Here is an 18,916-nt window from a genome sequence, read left to right on the forward strand (position 1 = left end):
CACAAATCACTCTGGAGCCTCCAGATGACCTATTTATTGAGCATTCATTCCATACCCTCCAAGTGTCCCTATTTTCATCAAGAAACGTTGGAGGGCATGTCATCCTGATTTGCTTGCCTAACATTTGTGCAGATAATATATCTGCTATTTATTGAGCGTTGGCTGGGATTTCTTTGTGGGGAGATTATACAGCAATGCACATGTTGTGCAATGTTTATGTATCTTCCTGTCCATCATTAATTCATCCCACATGCTTTTAGTGAAACTCTTAACTGCATAAAGTCGGTTTCTATTCAAAAGCAGATTTATTGTACTAGGGTGACAGAGCACGTTAATCCACCCTAATTGTGCAAACAGCAGCCACGAAATTAAAAGACGCCTGCTTCTTGGGAGAAAAGCAATGGCAAACCTAGACAGCATCTTAAAAAGTAGAGACATCACCTTGCCGACAAAGGTCCGTATAGTAAAAGCTACGGTTTTCCCAGTAGTGATGTATGGAAGTGAGAGCTGGACCATAAAGAAGGCTGATCGCTAAAGAATTGATGCTTTTGAATTATGGTGCTGGAGGAGACTCTTGAGAGTCCCATTCTTAAGGAAATCAGCCCTGAGTGCTCACTGGAAGGACAGATCCTGAAGCTGAGGCTCCAATACTTTGGTCACCTCATAAGAAGAGAAGACTCCATGGAAAAGACCCTGATGTTGGGAAAGATGGAGGGCACAAGGAGAAAGGGACGACAGAGGACAAGATGGTTGGATCGTGTTCTCGAAGCTACCAGCATGAGTTTGACCAAACTGCGGGAGGCAGTGGAAGACAGGAGTGCCTGGCGTGCTCTGGTCCATGGGGTCACGAAGAGTCGGACATGACTAAACGACTAAACAACAACAACATTTCCCCATATGCACCTAAAACCCTCCTGCAAAATACTGATAGTCTGAAGGCACCCTCTGGTTTCTGTTGGTGTCTGAAGAAAGAGTCTGTGTAACTACTTCAAGGCCTAATTTGGAAAAATGAGAGTACTGGTATATGGCTGTGTCAGGCAAATACCAATTTCTTTTACTTGCACCATCTAAAAGAATAATGTGGCCAGTATCACATTCAGTCAGCTTTGCTATATCAGTAGATCTAAAGGTCATTTGGACGTATCTGAAAAGGATTGAAACAACTCACCAATGTTAATAACCTGTGATATGAATGGCCAGACTTCAGCTGTGCCCTTATTCAAAACCAAAACTTGGCAGGTATAAAGCTGCAGAAGCACTTTGAAGTCCCATCACCAGGCACTTTCAGTAGTTGGCTTGTAAGCAGCTGTGATGTTGTTGTTTAGTCGTTTAGTCGTGTCCGACTCTTCGTGACCCCATGGACCAGAGAACGCCAGGCACTCCTGTCCTCCACTGCCCCCCGCAGCTTGGTCAGACTCATGCTGGTAACCTCGAAAACACTATCCAACCATCTCGTCCTCTGTCGCCCCCTTCTCCTTGTGCCCTCCATCTTTCCCAACATCAGGGTCTTCTCCAGGGAGTCTTCTCTTCTCATGAGGTGGCCAAAGTACTGGAGCCTCAGCTTCACAATCTGTCCTTCCAGTGAGCACTCAGGGCTGATTTCCTTCAGAATGGAGAGGTTTGATCTTCTTGCAGTCCATGGGACTCTCAAGAGTCTCCTCCAGCACCATAATTCAAAAGCATCAATTCTTCGGCGATCAGCCTTCTTTATGGTCCAGCTCTCACTTCCACCATCTGCAGTGATCATGGAGCCCAAGAAAGTAAAATCTCTCACTGCCTCCATTTCTTCCCCTTCTATTTGCCAGGAGGTGATGGGACCAGTAGCCATGATCTTCGTTTTTTTGATGTTGAGCTTCAGACCATATTTTGCACTCTCCTCTTTCACCCTCAATAAAAGGTTCTTTAATTCCTCCTCACTTTCTGCCATCAAGGTTGTGTCATCTGCATATCTGAGGTTGTTGATATTTCTTCCGGCAATCTTAATTCCGGCTAGGGATTCATCCAGCCCAGCCTTTCGCATGATGAATTCTGCATATAAGTTAAATAAGCAGGGAGACAAAATGCAGCCTTGTCGTACTCCTTTCCCAATTTTGAACCAGTCAGTTGTTCCATATCCAGTTCTAACTGTAGCTTCTTGTCCCACATAGAGATTTCTCAGGAGACAGATGAGGTGATCAGGCACTCCCATTTCTTTAAGAACTTGCCATAGTTTGCCATGGTCGACACAGTCAAAGGCTTTTGCATAGTCAATGAAGCAGAAGTAAATAAAGCAGCTGTGATAAGTAAATAAAGCAGCTGTGATAAGTAACCAGTATTATTCCACTGCCTGAGATAGCACTGTGGACCCTGAACAGATCGATAGAAACCAACAGCACAGCAATGGATAAGCAGCAACAGTGTTGGGCCAACACAGATCAGAAGCTTACTGAGGGCTTTATAAACTGCGGCAGATACACATGTGTGTGCTCAGTTGCCCTCCCTGAGGAAGAACATCACACAGTTCTAGAGAAAGCACTTTGTTTCCGTTGCATGCAAATGCTGATGCCAATCTTTTGCCCAGCATAGGGATGCATGAATCAGCTTTCCTTTTTCTCAGTTTCTCATTTTTCCAATCTTAAGTTCAGTTCTCCATATCCGTTTGATAATTATGTTTTTATTAGTTTTTATTAAAGTTTTTTGTGTTACCAAACGAACAGATAAACAGGGAAAGGCACACCTATTGCCTCCACTTTCAATTCATAGTCTTATTCACAGCATTTAATACACACATTCCTGCATGCAGTTTTGCCTAACATACACATTTTGGCAAGCCTTTCCCCCTAATATTATGATTTTTTTGGTATGTTATTCTTCACTAATATGTTCATTTTTTTCACACTTTACACTGGTATGTCTGTTTGACTGGAGGGCTGCACTGCAGAATTCAGAGAAGTGTGACTTTTAAAGGTTCACATATTGAAACAGTTCATGTATTGTTTTGTGATGTGCAAGTTAGGTAGATCCGTCTTTGAATGAGAAGTGAATGAAATTTTTCCCCTGCCCCTGACCTGCTGTCAGTAGTGAAGCTAGATAATTTTAGACTCTGGACTGAATGGTCTTATGGGGGAGGCCCTCTTCAGGTGTTAATGTGGATTACTTCACTTTCTTCAAAATGTGCTAGATTTGGGGCCCATTCTTCATGTTCCCGTGATATCTGCCTGAAAGTACAGTGGTACCTCGGATTACATACACTTCAGGTTACATACGCTTCAGGTTACAGACTCCGCTAACCCAGAAATAGTACCTTGGGTTAAGAACTTTGCTTCAGGATGAGAACAGAAATCGTGCTTCGGTGGCGCGGCAGCAGCAGGCGGCCCCATTAGTTAAAGTGGTGCTTCAGGTTAAGAACAGTTTCAGGTTAAGAACAGACAACCAGAACGAATTAAGTTCTTAACCCAAGGTACCACTGTATTACACTGCCTGCCGCCTCTGAGACTGGTATGGTAGCAATAGCCACATGGTTCCTGCTGGAGGGGTGTGTATTTCCTCTGTGGAGGTCTCTGAAGAAGATTCTTCAGCAACAGGTTCCTGAAATAGTCCAGGGAGAAGATCTTCACCACGCTTAGGTGTCCTCATATCCCCGTAGTCCTGGGAGCATAACAGAAATGCAGTGAAATGGCTTGAACAACTGCTAATAGCAAGTAGTGTGGACAGAGTAGCGCCGCCCGTCCCAGTGGAAGGGCTCTCTTTATTGAATGTTAATTCACAAAGTCGTTTTGCCCTGAGGATGATTCACACAACACAAGAAGAGCCCTAATGGATGAAGCCCAAGGCCTATCTGGATCAAGCCAAAGGCCAACCAGATGCCTGTGGGAAGCTCACAGTCACAACATGAGCAAAACAGCACTGCCTCCATTTCTGTTCCTCAGTAGCTGGTATTCAGAAGCATACGGAGACCTCCTCAAACAACAAAGGTGTTAGGTATATAGTCATCACAGCTAATAGCCATTGATAGCATCCTCCATGTATTTATCTCTTAAAGTTGGTGTTCATCACTACATCTTGTGGGAATTAATTCCATAGTTTAACTGTGTACTGTGTGATGAAGGCTTTCCCTTTGTCCTGCATCTTCCAAATTCCAGCTTCATTGGTTCTATCATTAGGACAGAGGCAGGAAAACATCTCTTTCTGCTCACCATGCATAATTTTATGCACCACTGTTATGTGTCATCCTTCCTACACTTGCCTTTTTACTGAACTAAAAAGCCCCAAGTGTTGTAACCCTTTTTTTGAAGGGAGCTGTTATTTTACGTGGTGAGGCTGACTTTTCCCAGGTCATTTCAGCGCAGTGGCATGGTCTTGGAAATCATTCAGTGTCAACCGAGACTGTGACTCACCAGGTCCTGACTTGGCCTACTTTTCAGGGAAAGCTTTCTAGGATGTGGAAAACAAGTCCTTGTCCTGTGTCAAAGTATTTGTAAGACCCATTAACTCCCTTCTTCTGCCAATATCCCCAAGAACTCAAGACTCCTTCAAAGCTGGATTTCCTTTGTTTTATTTTTATTCACTCACTTTATAAACCGTCCTTTGGTAACAAGACTCTTGGGGTGGCATATAATTTAAAATCAAATACAATCAAGTCACAAGAAAGAAAAGGGTAAAACCACAGAATCACAGAGGCTCTAGCAAAGCTCACTAAAAATCCAGTATAGCTATAAAACAATGGTAAAGCCATCTTTACAGAAAATCCAGACTAAAATTGCTGGGCATTTTGTTGTTGTATAAAGAAATGTCTTCTCTGGCGAGGGCATCTCACAACATTCCTGTGTCTTCTAAAAGCAGTAGCTAATGGGACCGTTACAAAATGTAACAGTCCTAGGCTCTTTTATTTTTATGTTGTGAACAGTATACAAATATAATAATAATAATAATAATAATAATAATAATAATAATAATGCTTTTTCTTATTAGAGCAGGGATGGGAAACCTCTGGTCTGTGGGTCATTCTTGGCACACGAAGGGCTGCCTTTGGTTTGCAAGGCAATTTCCCCCAAACCATGCTTAGCTGTCATTCACATGGGCAAGGAGCGGGTTCAGTTCTGTGTTCGCGCACAGCAGAATGTAAACCCCACTCCTTGTTCTTCAGCAGGTGAGCTTTTAAAACAAGAGCTTAAAACAGAGTCTACCACCTTCTGAGGTAGTGCATTCCACTGTTGAACAGCTCTCACCATCAGAAAATTCTTTCTAATGTTTAGGAATGTCTTATCCTTTCTTGTAGTTTGAATCCATTGGAGCTGCAGGAAACAAGCTTGCTCCATCTTCTACCTTCAGATATTTGAAGATGGCTGTCATATCACTTCTCAGTCTCCTCTTCTTCCAGGCTAAGCATGCCTAGCTCCTTCAAACACTCCTCATAATGCTTGGTTTCCAGACCCTTTATCATCTCATTCATATGGGTTCCAACTTGTCAATATCCCTTCTTAAACGGTGGTGCCCAGAACTGGACACTGTACTCCAGGTGGGCTTCAGAATCCTTTAACTCAAAGGTTGGTGGACCTTGGGATTCTAGTAGAAAGCAAAATAGATCCCACAAGCCTGAAGTCTGCTCCTCTCTGCTTGGAGGAGGTGGGACCAATGCACCCTTAACCGATGTCTCTCTGTATACACCACACCCTCAACAACAGCCCTACTCTCCACTGTCAATGCAAAGCAGGCTGAAGCTCTTTAAAGAACCTTTGAAGTTAAGAAGAAGCAAAAGAATCTTGAACTCAAACGAACCTATGAATGGGACCAACAATTTACCAAAGTCACATTATGAAACCAATACCGGAGGAAATTACAGTACCTCTCACAGCACAATCAACATCTTGATTAGAGAGGTGCGTGGGAGGGCAATTCCACCAAATAAAACTGCTTTGATGGAAATTACTGATGATTTTAAGAGAGGCAGCACTCTGAAGCATAGTGTGTCTGTGTGCGCAGAGGGCGCATGACGCCTGATCCTTCTCGAAAGGCAAAGGAAGCCACGGCAAATCTAGCAAACCCGACAGAAAATTGTGCGCTCGCACCTGTCGTGAAGACAGAAGAGCCGTTCAAACAACTTCATAAAAGTTACTGCAGCATAATATATTTTAACTGGGTCTACACATCTGCCTACACAAACTTGGGTGTTAGTCATTTGTGGTGCCTTGTAAACCTGAAAGGGCATGGGAAAGAAGTGACTTTTCTCAGCTAACAAACTGAGTGCCAATTCACATTTATGGCAGTCCCCGTATGACAAGACTGGAAACAGCGACCAGTTTTGCCAGGGCATGTACCCACTGGGACTGGTGGGGTGGAAGTCGGAGCAGTGCCAGGTTTAGGGTAGCACAGCAGTTCCCCTGCACAGGGCGCTAAGCCAGGGGGTACATCATCATCACCAGCACCACCAGCACCACCATCCTCATCATCATATCCTATATTTGTATAGGTGCCTACTGAGAAGAACCATTTAAAACGCAACTGTACCAAAAGGAGTTATTGTGAAAATAAGAAATGGGGGAGGGGGATTTTGTCCTTGCTCAGGGCACCAAAGTATTACCAAAGTTCACCCCTGGTCAGGGAGGCCAACAGAATAAGTGGAGGCTAAGCCACTGAAAAGCAAACCCAACTAATCCAAATTTTGCTCCCAGCCTCCTCCCTGTTGTGTTCCACGAGGGGCAAAAATGAGGTGGTGGAGGAGGAGGAAGCTGACATGCGGTGCTAACCCTGGGACTGGATTTAAGGAAGGAGGCAGGCAGAAAGGGACTGGCTGAGGTTGGTGGGGTTGTGGCCCACTTGTCCTAAGGTACCAGTCTCCACTGCATAATCATCATCATCTCCACCTGCCCTGGTTGGTGCATGCAGTGGGGCTGTGAACGCAGTGCTAACATCACTTGAGGACACCCCTATGTAAGCATCTTCTGGCAACTGTCCTGGTTTCCATGGCAACAGGATGCTGCAACAAAGGGGTGACTGGCATAGCAGGTCCCGTGATACCAGAGGCTGAAGAGGGCAGAAAGCATATCAACCTTGACAAGACCTTTGTACTGCTAGCCCGTACTGCCACCAGAAGCAGTAGCCTCTCCCTTTTCTTTTGCTTTGCACCAAGTGTTTTTGTGTGGTTGGAATCTGCCTGCTAAACTCTGCTAAAGCCTCTTGCCAGTGGTGTAGCATGGGTTGCCAGCCCCCAGGGCTGTGTGGAGTTGGAGTGGGGGAAACAGATGGAGTTTTCATGTGCATTCAACTGCCTAACAGTGTCTGCGTCACCCAGGAGATTGCAGCTGCAGAGAAAAGAAGAGTTGTTCTGTTGTCTGGAGCGGTCACTTCCTGGTTCGCATGGAGAAGCCATTTGCAATGAAGCCCAGCTACAGAAGCACACAGCTGAATGGTGGCAGCACCAGGGGTTGAAATTTTGCGCCCCCTAAGAATGTGGTAGCTGGGGCAACCACCCACTACCTCTTGTCTGTCTGAATGGAGGAGAGTGGAAAGGGGTGTGTGAGCATTTGTAGAAACTAGAGATGTAGGTAGAATTTACATTCATTGCCCCACTCACTTTTGCCTCTGGCCTCACACCCAACGGCATGTGACCCCATGAAATTTCCCAGAAGGGAATGCAACCCTCAGGTCGAAAACGGTTCCCCACCCCTGTAGTAAACGAAAACACAGGATCTGATGTCATCTTGTTTCCATCTTGTCAGCTCAAGTTTCCTTGAGCCCCCCCCCCCCCGCCTAACTTTATAGACTGGCATCAGCAGAAGCAGGAAAACACAGGCGCAAGATCACACCATAGTGTTTTTGTTGACTGCCTAGATATTGCCTGGAGACAAGGGAAGGGGAGAGGAGACAGTGGATTGCTTCTTTTGGCTGCTGCACAGAGATCTCCACAATGCCTATTTCCAGACTTAGGTATGGGAAGCATGCAAAGCCCACATTCAAAGACAAACCAACTGTGATTACCAGATGCCTGGAGAAAAGAACATGATGATTATTGGGTGCAGAGATTTTTGACCTTTGATCCAACAAGGCAAGTTTTATGTTCTTTTGCACAGCTCTGCCCTTTCAGGTTATTGTTCTGCTCTCTCCTTCCATTGTCTTGGCTGTTTGTGCTATTAAATAAGAATATGACATACTTATTATTTACCTTAGTCTAGTGCAAAGATGGGCCAGGCTGGCAATATATTACGAGCTGGGTTGCCATTGTTAGCCAAATACCTTAACTGCACGTAGTAGTTAGCAAACCTGCATTGTATTTTCAAGAACCCAGCTACAATCCTGATTCACAGCTGTTATATAAAAAAGAGAGGTGCCAGTATTCAGCTTCCCTGGAAAACATCGTCCTCTTACCTTGAAGCACACACAGAGATAAACACACACACATTCATACAGGGGCTGCTTTTAATATTTTAATAAATATATTAATATTTCTGCTTCACTCTCTCTGCTTTCCACAATTTCTTATTATCGTTCTCAATGCCCTCTCCACTGCTTCTTTAATATTTCTCTTTTATTAGAGCAGAAGGGTGGAGAGGGCATAGAGAGAGAGAAGGAAAATGATGGAGAGGGAGAAATGGAAAGATTGATATATATTCATTAGAAGTGGCCCCCATATAGATGTGTCTTCTCAATCCTTCTCTGCTGATTTGCCAGGTCTCCAGGACAGTGGTGTAGCATGGGGGGAGGGGTGCAGGGCAGTTACCCTGGGTGCAGAATTGTTTGGGGCACAAAATTTCAACACCCAGTGCTGCCTTGATACAGCTGTGCATTTCTGGTGCTGGATTCCATTGAAAATGGCTTCTCCATGTGAACCAATATATGATCTCTCCAGACAATGGAATGACTCTTCTTTTCATAACTGTGGTTACAATCTCTTGGGTGACGTGGATGCCGTTAGGTAGTTGAATGAGCATGTGTACTCCATCTGCTTACCTCCCACTCACCCCCTCTGCATGACCCTGGGTGCTAGCAACCTACGCTCCGCCACTGCTCCAGGATATCCAAGTGCTGACATCTCTGGAAAGTCTAAAAACTGAAACTGGAACCATAGCTCAAGGGGCAGAGTCCAAATTCCAAAGCTTGACTTAGCAGAAGGCTAATAATAATAATAATAATAATAATAATAATAATAATAATTTATTTATACCCCGCCCATCTGGGCGGCTTCCAACAAAATATTAAAATACCATAATAGATCAAACATTAAAAGCTTCCCTAAACAGGGCTGCCTTCAGGTGTCTTCTAAAAGTCTGGTAGTTGTTGTTCTCTTTGACATCTGGTGGGAGGGCGCCACTACCGAGAAGGCCCTCTGCCTGGTTCCCTGTAACTTGGCTTCTTGCAGTGAGGGAACCGCCAGAAGGCCCTCAGCGCTGGACCTCAGTGTCCGGGCAGAACGATGGAGGTGGAGACACTCCTTCAGGTATACTGGACCGAGGCTGTTTAGGGCTTTAAAGGTCAGCACCAACGCTTTGAATTGTGCTTGGAAACGTAGTCCAACAGCATTTGGTGAGCCACAAGTTCCCCACTCAGCTCTGGCGTCTGTTCTAAATGCCAAATCTCAGCCTTCGAACATGAAGAAAGGTGCATATGCAGAGTGCCTCTTCCTCACTACTGAGCAACTAGATGGGGGCAAGGCTTTCATATAAGAGATCATGCCAGTTCGAGATTTCCAGAATCACATTTAATATGCCTTGTATATTATTACTGTTATGTGTATATGTATGTGTGCTTGAGCAATTCACTCACGCAGAAATGAGCCAGCATCCAGCTACTACCATGTTCTGAGAGCTAATGGATTTCCAAGAAAACTCATCAGAGTGGAATCAGGGTCTGCAATATGCAGCACAATAGACTGGGTTGGAACCAATAAGACTCTCAATGACTGATTAGGTTGTGCATCCACTCCATCTTGGTAATTGCTTTTCCCATCTAGATGAACAGTACAGGCAGCCTGTTCTCAGGTGGTCTCACAGTGGGGTCCATTGATACATAAATGCAGTGGTTAATTGCTAAAATTGAGAGATGCTGGGGCCCAAATTGGTTGGGATGCAATATCCCCTAACAAAGACACTGCTCAATCCTAGATGATTGTGGGTGTAATGGCTTGATTGATATTGGAGAAAGGCCTTGTATTCGTGCACTATGAAATCACTCCACCTTCTTGTTTTATTATCTAGCTATCTATGTGATTTCTATTCTGTCCCTCCAAAGGAGACCAGGGCAGCAAGTAATAAAATAGTATTTTAAAATGCCATACATTTAAAAACATTTTTGAACATTAAGAACATGTAAAAACAAGCCAATAGTTTCAAGGTTGCCAGGAACAGCTACAGTGAGGGGGGAAAGTATTTGATCTCCTGCTAAATTTGCCTGTTTGCCCCCTGACGAAGAAATGACCAGTCCATAATTTTAATGGTAGGTTTATTGTGTGAGAGAGGTGCTTCTAATCTCAGCTTGTTACATACATACAGTGAAGATACCAGGTAGCCTGACATCTGGCTGGTTGATAGGGGATCAAATACTTATTTCCCTCATTATAATGCACATCAACCTCTGACTTTTGTCTTCTGGGTTTCTGGGGGTTTTCCTGTTGTTATTCTGTCTCTCACAGCTACAATAAACCTACCATTAAAATTATGGACTGGTCATTTCTTCGTCAGAGGGCAAACGGGCAAATTTAGCAGGGGATCAAATACTTCCCCCCCCTCACTGTATGTACCCTTAACTCTTCAAGTACCTGGGTCAACAGCAATCATTAAATGTTGTTGGTGAGAGTGGCTAGCATTGGCATTCTTCACTGTTTGGCTCTCCTCCCATCCCATCAGAGAGTAGTAGAAGTTCCATGTCTAAGTGGGATGCAAATCCATTTGGCCTCTAGCACAGGGCTGTGAGTCCAGTGGAGGCTCCAGATGCTTCTGAACTGCAACTCTCATCATCCCGGACTGCGGACCATGCTGGCTGGAGCTGATGGAAGTTGAGAGTCCATTCAGTGGACCACTCTAGGGATGGGCCAATCTGTCCCTTTTGGTTTCTCTCCATTTCTCACTTTTCCAATCAGTTCTCCACATCAGTTTACCGTTGTTGTTATTTTAAATGTCCTCATGAAAATTCAACAGCTTTTTAGTGCAAAGGCTTCCTAACATGCACATGTCTACGTGCAATATTAAACGTGGTGTTGCAAGCAATTTCCCCTAAAATGACGTCTTTTTATGCTGTCTTTATGCCCACCTTACATGCACGCACTTTTGCACGGAATTGCATTGCGAGATTTGGAGAAGTGCAAATTTCAAATAATAACTGTGCTTTGGTTCTTTCATTGTTTTGGAAAGTGCAAATTAGATAAGTTTGCATTTAATTACAGTGGTGCCCCGCAAGACGAATGCCTCGCAAGACGAAAAACTCGCTAGACGAAAGGGTTTTCCGTTTTTCGAGGCGCTTCGCAAGACGAATTTCCCTATGGGCTTCCTTCGCAAGACAAAAACGTCTTGCGAGTCTTGCGAGTTTTTCCCTTCCCCCCCTTTTTCTAAGCCGCTAAGCCGCTAATAGCTGCTAAGCCGCTAAGCCGCTAATAGGGGTGCTTCGCAAGACGAAAAAACCGCAAGACGAAGAGACTCGCGGAACGAATTAATTTCGTCTTGCGGGGCACCACATTTCTTCCCCATTGCTAGGCCACAGGTTTCCCCATCCCTGTTCTACTGCACATGCATGCAAGTACACACTGATGAACCCTAAGGTTGTAAGCCTAATGTACACTTAACTCAGAGTAAGTCCCACTGAACTCAATCAGACTTCTTTCTGAGTAAACATGCCTAGGATTCCTCTGTAAGGCCCATTCTAATTAATGTAAAAGGTAAAGGGACCCCTGACCATTGTCCAGTCACGATTCTGGGGTTGCGGCTTTATTGGCCGAGGGAGCCGGCATACAGCTTCTGGGTCATTATTAAGCCGCTTCTGGCGAACCAGAGCAGCACACGGAAATGCCGTTTACCTTCCCGCCAGAGCGGCACCTATTTATCTACTTGCACTTTAACATGCTTTCAAACTGCTAGGTTGGCAGGAGCAGGGACTGAACAATGGGAGCTCACCCTGTCGCTGCGATTCAAACTGCCAACCTTCTGATTGGCAAGCCCTAGGCTCTGTGGTTTAGACCACAGTGCCACCCGCTTCCCATTACACCTGTACACCAGGCCATTACACAGATTGCAGCTGCTGAGCTGTATTTTGAATGGTTGATAATATATTAAGAATATAAGAGCCCTACTGTATCAGGCCAATGGCCCATCTAATCCAGTATCCTGTTTTCACAGTGGCCCACCAGATGCCCTGCAAGCGTTGGACAATGTTGGACAATGCTTTCCTAGTATTCTTAGCCACAAAAAGCATTCTATGGACTCAGTAGAAGACCAGGCAGGCTCTTGCAGAGTCTACTAATGCAACATAACAGCAGACAGAGTAGATCCTTCAGTAATGTGTGATGGTGTTGGGGAGGCTTGGGCATGATACTGGACATGAGAACAGCAGTGTTAAAAGTCTGTCCCTTTTTAAAATCCATGCAAATGCTGTTCTGCTGTTCCATATGTTCTTGAGCTGAGGCTTGGTTCAGATGAGGTGCTAACTGGGTGATAACCTCACATAAACAACTCTCTAATCACAGTACTGTGTTAATTTTCAGGGCAAATTTACCCCATGGGAGGATAAGATGGACGTGAGATGACCTCATTTTTCAGATTACACTATAAATCCTCTCCTGCATGTTTTGTGTTAAATTCTAAATTGTGGACAATGAAAATTCCAATAAAATTACCTAAAACCAATAAATTATTACACAGTGGTAATTTTTCTATAATTTAAACCAGATCCTAAACATTCCTAAAGTGGGCTGGACATATGCTTGCTGTGTCTTGGAGATTGCAGCTGTGTCTAAAGCTGCATTTCTTCAGCAACATGTGAGCTGGCATCTGTGGCTTTTTATCAACTTCATGCTTGACCACTGCAATGTGTCTGGCTACAAGCCAGTGACACAGCCAAAATATGCAAGTGGTCAGTTCAGAGGTTGAAAATGAATACCTGTGCACCAAGCATGGGTATCTCTCTCTCTCTCTCTCTCTCTCTCCCTCCCTCTCTCTCTTTTTCTCTTTCTTTCTCTCTCGCCAACCTCCCTTTTCCCCTCTTCAGCTTGTCCCAGTGTACATCAATCCCCCAGTGTGCAACCCCCCCTTGCCAGGATCCTCATCTCCTTCCTCAGTGTCCTGCCAGTTCATGAGACCAAATTTATACTGCAGATTTTGGGAAATAGCAAGGCAATATCAATTTCTAACAGGACAGGTTAGAACATGTTTATCCACTGAAGATCAAACCTATCCATTCTTAAGGAAATCAGCCCTGAGTGCTCACTGGAAGGACAGATCCTGAAGCTGAGGCTCCAATACTTTGGCCACCTCATGAGACGAGAAGACTCCCTGGAAAAGACCCTGATGTTGGGAAAGATGGAGGGCACAAGGAGAAGGGGACGACAGAGGACGAGATGGTTGGACAGTGTTCTCGAAGCTACCAGCATGAGTTTGACCAAACTGTGGGAGGCAGTGGAAGACAGGGGTGCCTGGCGTGCTCTGGTCCATGGGGTCACAAAGAGTCGGACACGACTAAATGAGTAAACAACAACAAGAAGTTATGATGCCTACATGCTGCTTCCATGAACAGAGGCTGCATGGAGTTATAGGTACCATCTTCCATGTGACAGCCCTTCAGATATTTGAAGATGACTTTCAGACTTCTCTTCTCCAGGCTAAACATGAACATGCATCCTTACCACGTCTGTCTGTAATGTAATGTGTGATGTCACAATATGCACAAACCATCTGCCTTGATCATAGCTTTTGTTGTACATATGCTTGTGAGTGCACAAGGGTTCATGCTCACCCACCAAATATATGGAGAGGCTGTTCAAGAAAGGGCATGAAGGGGGAGATACAGGACACTGGCCAGACCACTGGACTCTCACCAAGAGTTCTTTCAGAGGCCCCATTAGACTCTTCCTGCATTTGACACTTCTAGAAAGGAGTTCAGAATGCCTTCCACAGGTTAGAGAGTTTGCAGTTGAGATTTCTGAAGTTTTGCATTTGATTTCATAGGGAAGGGGGGTTTCTTTGTTACTGAATTGTCCCTGACGTTTTTAGCAGGTGCATTATGCAAATTTAGCAGCAAGGAGGATAAACTATGGAAATCGGTGTGTTAAAAAAAAAAAAGACAACAGAGACACTTTGTAGCCCAGGAATCAGGTGCTTCAGAGATTTTGAGTTTACATGGAAAGCAGCCTGAGTAACTGAATATTCTTTGGGCATCAGATATTGCTGCACACACTTTATTTAACCAACCCGGCTAGTGAGTTCACACTCCTCTCCATCTTTGCTAAAGTAAATTGAACCCAATTCTAGTCCTGTTATTACGTCTTTGGTTCTGTAAACACAAATTTCAGAAAAGCAATTATGTTTGACTCATGGGGGAGGGTGCATATACCTGTAGAGATGCAAGAGTCAAAAGAAGGAGGCTGGTGTACTTGGAAAATCGTGCCACAATAAACCACGACACCTTTTCTCTATTGAATGCCATTTTGGCCAATCCCTAACATAAGGCAAAGTAGTATCAACCCATTATTGCCTGTTCCACAGATAAATAATAATGAACAGTCTAGGGAACAGTGGGTTGCACAAGTATGTACTGGCCAAAGGAAGGATGTTTGTGCAATAGCGAAGACAAAAGGACAAGTTAATCAAAGAAATATATAATCAAGGTAAGCATTCCGTATCCCTGACTATTTCTGAAGCACGTAAGATGCTATACACAAGTGGACACAGTAGATTAGTCAATAAAAATGAAGAATCTGTTTTAAAAAACCTTGCAAACAAGATCACCCCATTTCACCAGCTGAGTCCTCGGTGGATTTCAATAGTTTCCGGTTGCAGATTTGCTGGATTGATGCAGAGACAGTCAAATGTGTTTTACATGTGAGTGCTCTGGAAAAAAAGAGCTTACCAACCAAATGGGACTGAAAGAACTTGTGCAGGTGTATCACAAAATCTTATGTAGGATAGAGATAGATGTGTCACTCTATTCTGGTCGAGGGGAGGGAATAGGCCTGACTCTTACCCTGTGCAGATGGTCAGAGCTGGAATCAAGTAGTAAAGGATGTGTCAGAATGTTTGTCTTGATCTCACATTGTTTTTTGTTAGAAGAGACTTCTTTCTTTTGTTGATAATTCACTACAACCACATTTGTTTCATTATTTGTTCATTAGGCTCATATTTATTTTCATTACTCTATTTCTTTTCATTGCCACTGTGTGACGGCAGCAGTAAAGCTGATTTTGGCAGCCGTTCTTGGTGGTCACCATTTTATTTCCCCATAATACCCTGCACATAGCATTGTATCAGGGCATTCGAGAGGGAAATAGCAACTCTTAGACAACAACAACAATTTTATTATTTGTATCCTGCCCATCTGACTGTGTTGCCCCAGCCACTCTGGGCAGCTTCCAGCATATACAGAAACATAATAAAACATTAAAAATGGCCCTAGTTCTCTAGCTCTTAGTTTCTTATGGCAGCCTTTCTTCCACACCCACACATAGAATGACCCAACATGACGCATTCTGTGGAAATAAAATGTAATTTGATTCATTACTTATTCACTAGATTCCCATTTGATTCATATTTGTTTTCATTTTTCTTTTACTTTTATGTTTCACCATTCTGGTTGATCATCATTTTATTTCCCCAGAATGGCCTGGACACTGCATCATTCCAAGGCATTCTGGGGGTAAATAGCAACTCATTTTCTTGTGGCAGCCTTACTCCACACCCTCAAAGAATGCATCATCATATCCTTCAACACTTTGAAGCCAAAATCTGGGACACCACCTTCCTGGACACTATCTCCCCATAGTTTAAGGGTTTGGGGCAGCATGCAACATCACAACCCCAAAAAGCACATTTCTTGGGGAATCATGCCACAAAATCACATGAGACCACAGCAACCAAAATGGCTGCCATTCTCTTGCAATAAAAAACAGGATGTCCCATTTTTCCCAGGACACATGCATTAGTTTTTTTTTTTTTAATAAAATTTTTATTAGTTTCCAAATTTTTAACAAACACAAAAGCAACATAAAAACAAACATAAAAGATCATACTTTCTTTACCTCATTTCCATAAGCCTCTTTTCCCGGACTTCCCCATACCTTCCCCTTTTTGCATCCTTTATTTTAAACAATTGTTCAGCAACCCTTCTTAGCCAATTAAGAATAAATTCATTCTCCTTTTCGATTTCACCCTTAACTTAACACAATTTATCGCTGTAATTCTACGTCTTCCTCTCCCTCTGCATTTTAGCACTCCTCAATTTTATAGTAACTCTTAAGATATATTTTAAACTTCTTCCAATCTTCTTCCACAGTCTCTTTCTCTTGGTCGCGGATTCTGCCGGTCATTTCTGCCAGTCCCATAAAGTCAGTCACTTTCACCTGCCATTCCTCCAGCGTGGGTAGCTCTTGTATCTTCCAATACTTTGCTAGGAGAATCCTTGCTGCCGTAGTAGCGTACAAAAAGAAATTCTTATCCTTCTTCGGCACCAACTGGCCGACCATACCCAAGAGAAATGCCTCTGGTTTCTTATTAAAGGTGCACTTAAGCACTTTCTTAATTTCATTATAAATCATTTCCCAGAAGGCCTTAATCTTTGGGCAGGTCCACCAAAGGTGGAAAAAGGTACCTTCAGTCTCTTTACATTTCCAACGTTTATTATTGGGCAAATGATAAATCTTCGCAAGCTTGACTGGGGTCATGTACCACCTGTAAATCATTTTCATAATGTTTTCTCGCAAGGCATTGCATGCCGTGAATTTAATACCTGTGGTCCATAACTGCTCCCAGTCAGCAAACATAATGTCACAGGACACGTGCATTAGTACAACACTTTGTGGGAGTGTAAAATTTCAGGTGAGAGGAGCACCCACCCAAATGGGCTCTGCTAATGACATCATGTAGGTGTCAAAGTGCGAGTTTCACAGATATGGATAACATGTTTAGGTGGCATAACATCATCAACTGGGGAGGTTTGAGGACCACCCAAGGGACAGACTGACCAGGGACGGTGGTGACTCTTCCATGGCCACCCATGGTGTAGGAAAGGAAAGGAAAGGAAAGAAAAGGAAGACATTCAGTCTGCCTTTAGTCCAGAGGTGGGGAAATTGTATCTCTCCAGAAGTTGCTGGACTACAACTCCCATCATCCCTGACCATTGGCTACACCAGCAAGGGCTGATGGGAGCCATCTGGATGGCTACAGGTTCACCACCCTTGCTTTAGTCCAGCCCAAGTGTCATTAATCCAATCTCATTCTGCGTCTTCCTAGGACCAAATCTGATTTATCAGTTCCTAGTGTTTGACCATACTGCTGAGTCATTCAAAACAAAACGTGAATGATGCTCTCAGTGTCCTTTCTCTGTCATAGCCTTTGATGCCTCAGAGGAAGCGGGCGTAAAATATGCCCAAGAACATAAGAAGAGACCTGCTGAATCAGGTTAGTGGCCCATCTATTCCAGCATCCTTTTCTCGCAGTGGCCAACCAGATGCCTATACAGTGGTACCTCAGGTTAAGAACTTACTTCGTTCTGGAGGTCTGTTCTTAACCTGAAACTGTTCTTAACCTGAAGCACCATTTTAGCTAATGGGGTCTCCTGCTGCTGCCGTGCCTCCGGAGCACGATTTCTGTTCTCATCCTGAAGCAAAGCTCTTAACCCGAGGTACTATTTCTGGGTTAGCGGAGTCTGTAACCTGAAGCATACGTAACCTGAAGCGTATGTGCTAGAGGTATCGGGTGGTTGCTGGAGGACAATCAGGCAATATGCCTCAATAGTCTGTTCTAAAGCTTTCTTATTGGTGGTAAAAACCTTTAGAATGCAGAGCGCCTCTATTCCATGTCTTGCTCATTCACTGGCAGAATCTGAGAGTGGGTGTTCCTTAAATCTTCCCCAGCAGAGTAGTTTCTTGACCCCCAGTTTGCGCCTCCCCTCTCTGCGTGAAAATTTACTGCGCAAGGAAGGCTTGGGTAACGGGGGACCTCTCTCCTCCCTGCTTTGTTCAGGCAAGGTGTCCTGGCAGCGCCTTGCATCCTCTGAGCCCCTGAGGAAGTGCTGCTTCCCACAATCTTTGGGGGCTCTCTGTAATCCATCCGCCTTTTCCCCTCTTGCTCCTGAGCCAATGGCAGTTCCCTGACAGTACCGTATGTAACCTGAGGTGCCACTGTATATTGGAAGCATTTATCCAACCAAAAAACATGTACATAAGTTTGTTTATGAGGGGAGTGTGCATGAAGGATGCATATATGTTGGTGAAAACAACATACAGTGGTACCTCAGGTTAAGTACTTAATTCATTCCGGAGGTCCGTACTTAACCTGAAACTGTTCTTAACCTGAAGCACCACATTAGCTAATGGGGCCTCCTGCTGCTGCCGTGCGCCAGAGCATGATTTCTATTCTCATCCTGAAGCAAAGTTCTTAACCTGAAGCACTATTTCTGGGTTAGCGGAGTCTGTAACCTGAAGCGTATGTAACCTGAAGCGTATGTAACCCGAGGTACCACTGTACAAAAATGCCTCCTACTGGGGAAAACCGCTTGCCAGAATGAGATGAAATGAGATGAAATCACGTACAATTATGTATGCTAGGAGATTTGTTGGCTAGCATCCGTCTGTTTCGGGAGACAGTGGAAGAGTGCTCCTTTGAGGGGTGAAGTCAAGCCATTGGAGAGTTACAGTGCTTGTCATGCCCTAAAATTCTGAAATTTCTTTTGTGAGGACTGTTAAACATAGTAGTCATAGGGTGCTGCCAGAATGTGGTGAATTGATGGAGAAATGAGAAACCAGGGT

The 18,916-nt window shown here is 44.1% G+C and overlaps 1 long non-coding RNA gene across 2 annotated transcripts; it reads left to right on the forward strand.

Moving 5' to 3' along the window:
* The first annotated feature begins 7,187 nt into the window (after positions 1 to 7,187).
* Positions 7,188 to 17,800, forward strand: LOC307210807. 2 transcript variants are annotated; one of them, XR_013836138.1, is made up of 4 exons: positions 7,188 to 7,519; positions 7,810 to 8,023; positions 14,661 to 14,782; positions 17,499 to 17,800. It is a non-coding gene; the product is annotated as an uncharacterized lncRNA (long non-coding RNA). The 2 variants fall into 2 exon arrangements; XR_013836137.1 differs by having other exon boundaries at positions 7,188 to 8,023.
* The last annotated feature ends 1,116 nt before the right edge of the window (positions 17,801 to 18,916 follow it).

The sequence above is a fragment of the Podarcis cretensis genome, assembly GCF_951804945.1.
Source record: "Podarcis cretensis genome assembly, chromosome: 2".
NCBI classification, from domain to species: Eukaryota; Metazoa; Chordata; class Lepidosauria; order Squamata; family Lacertidae; genus Podarcis; species Podarcis cretensis.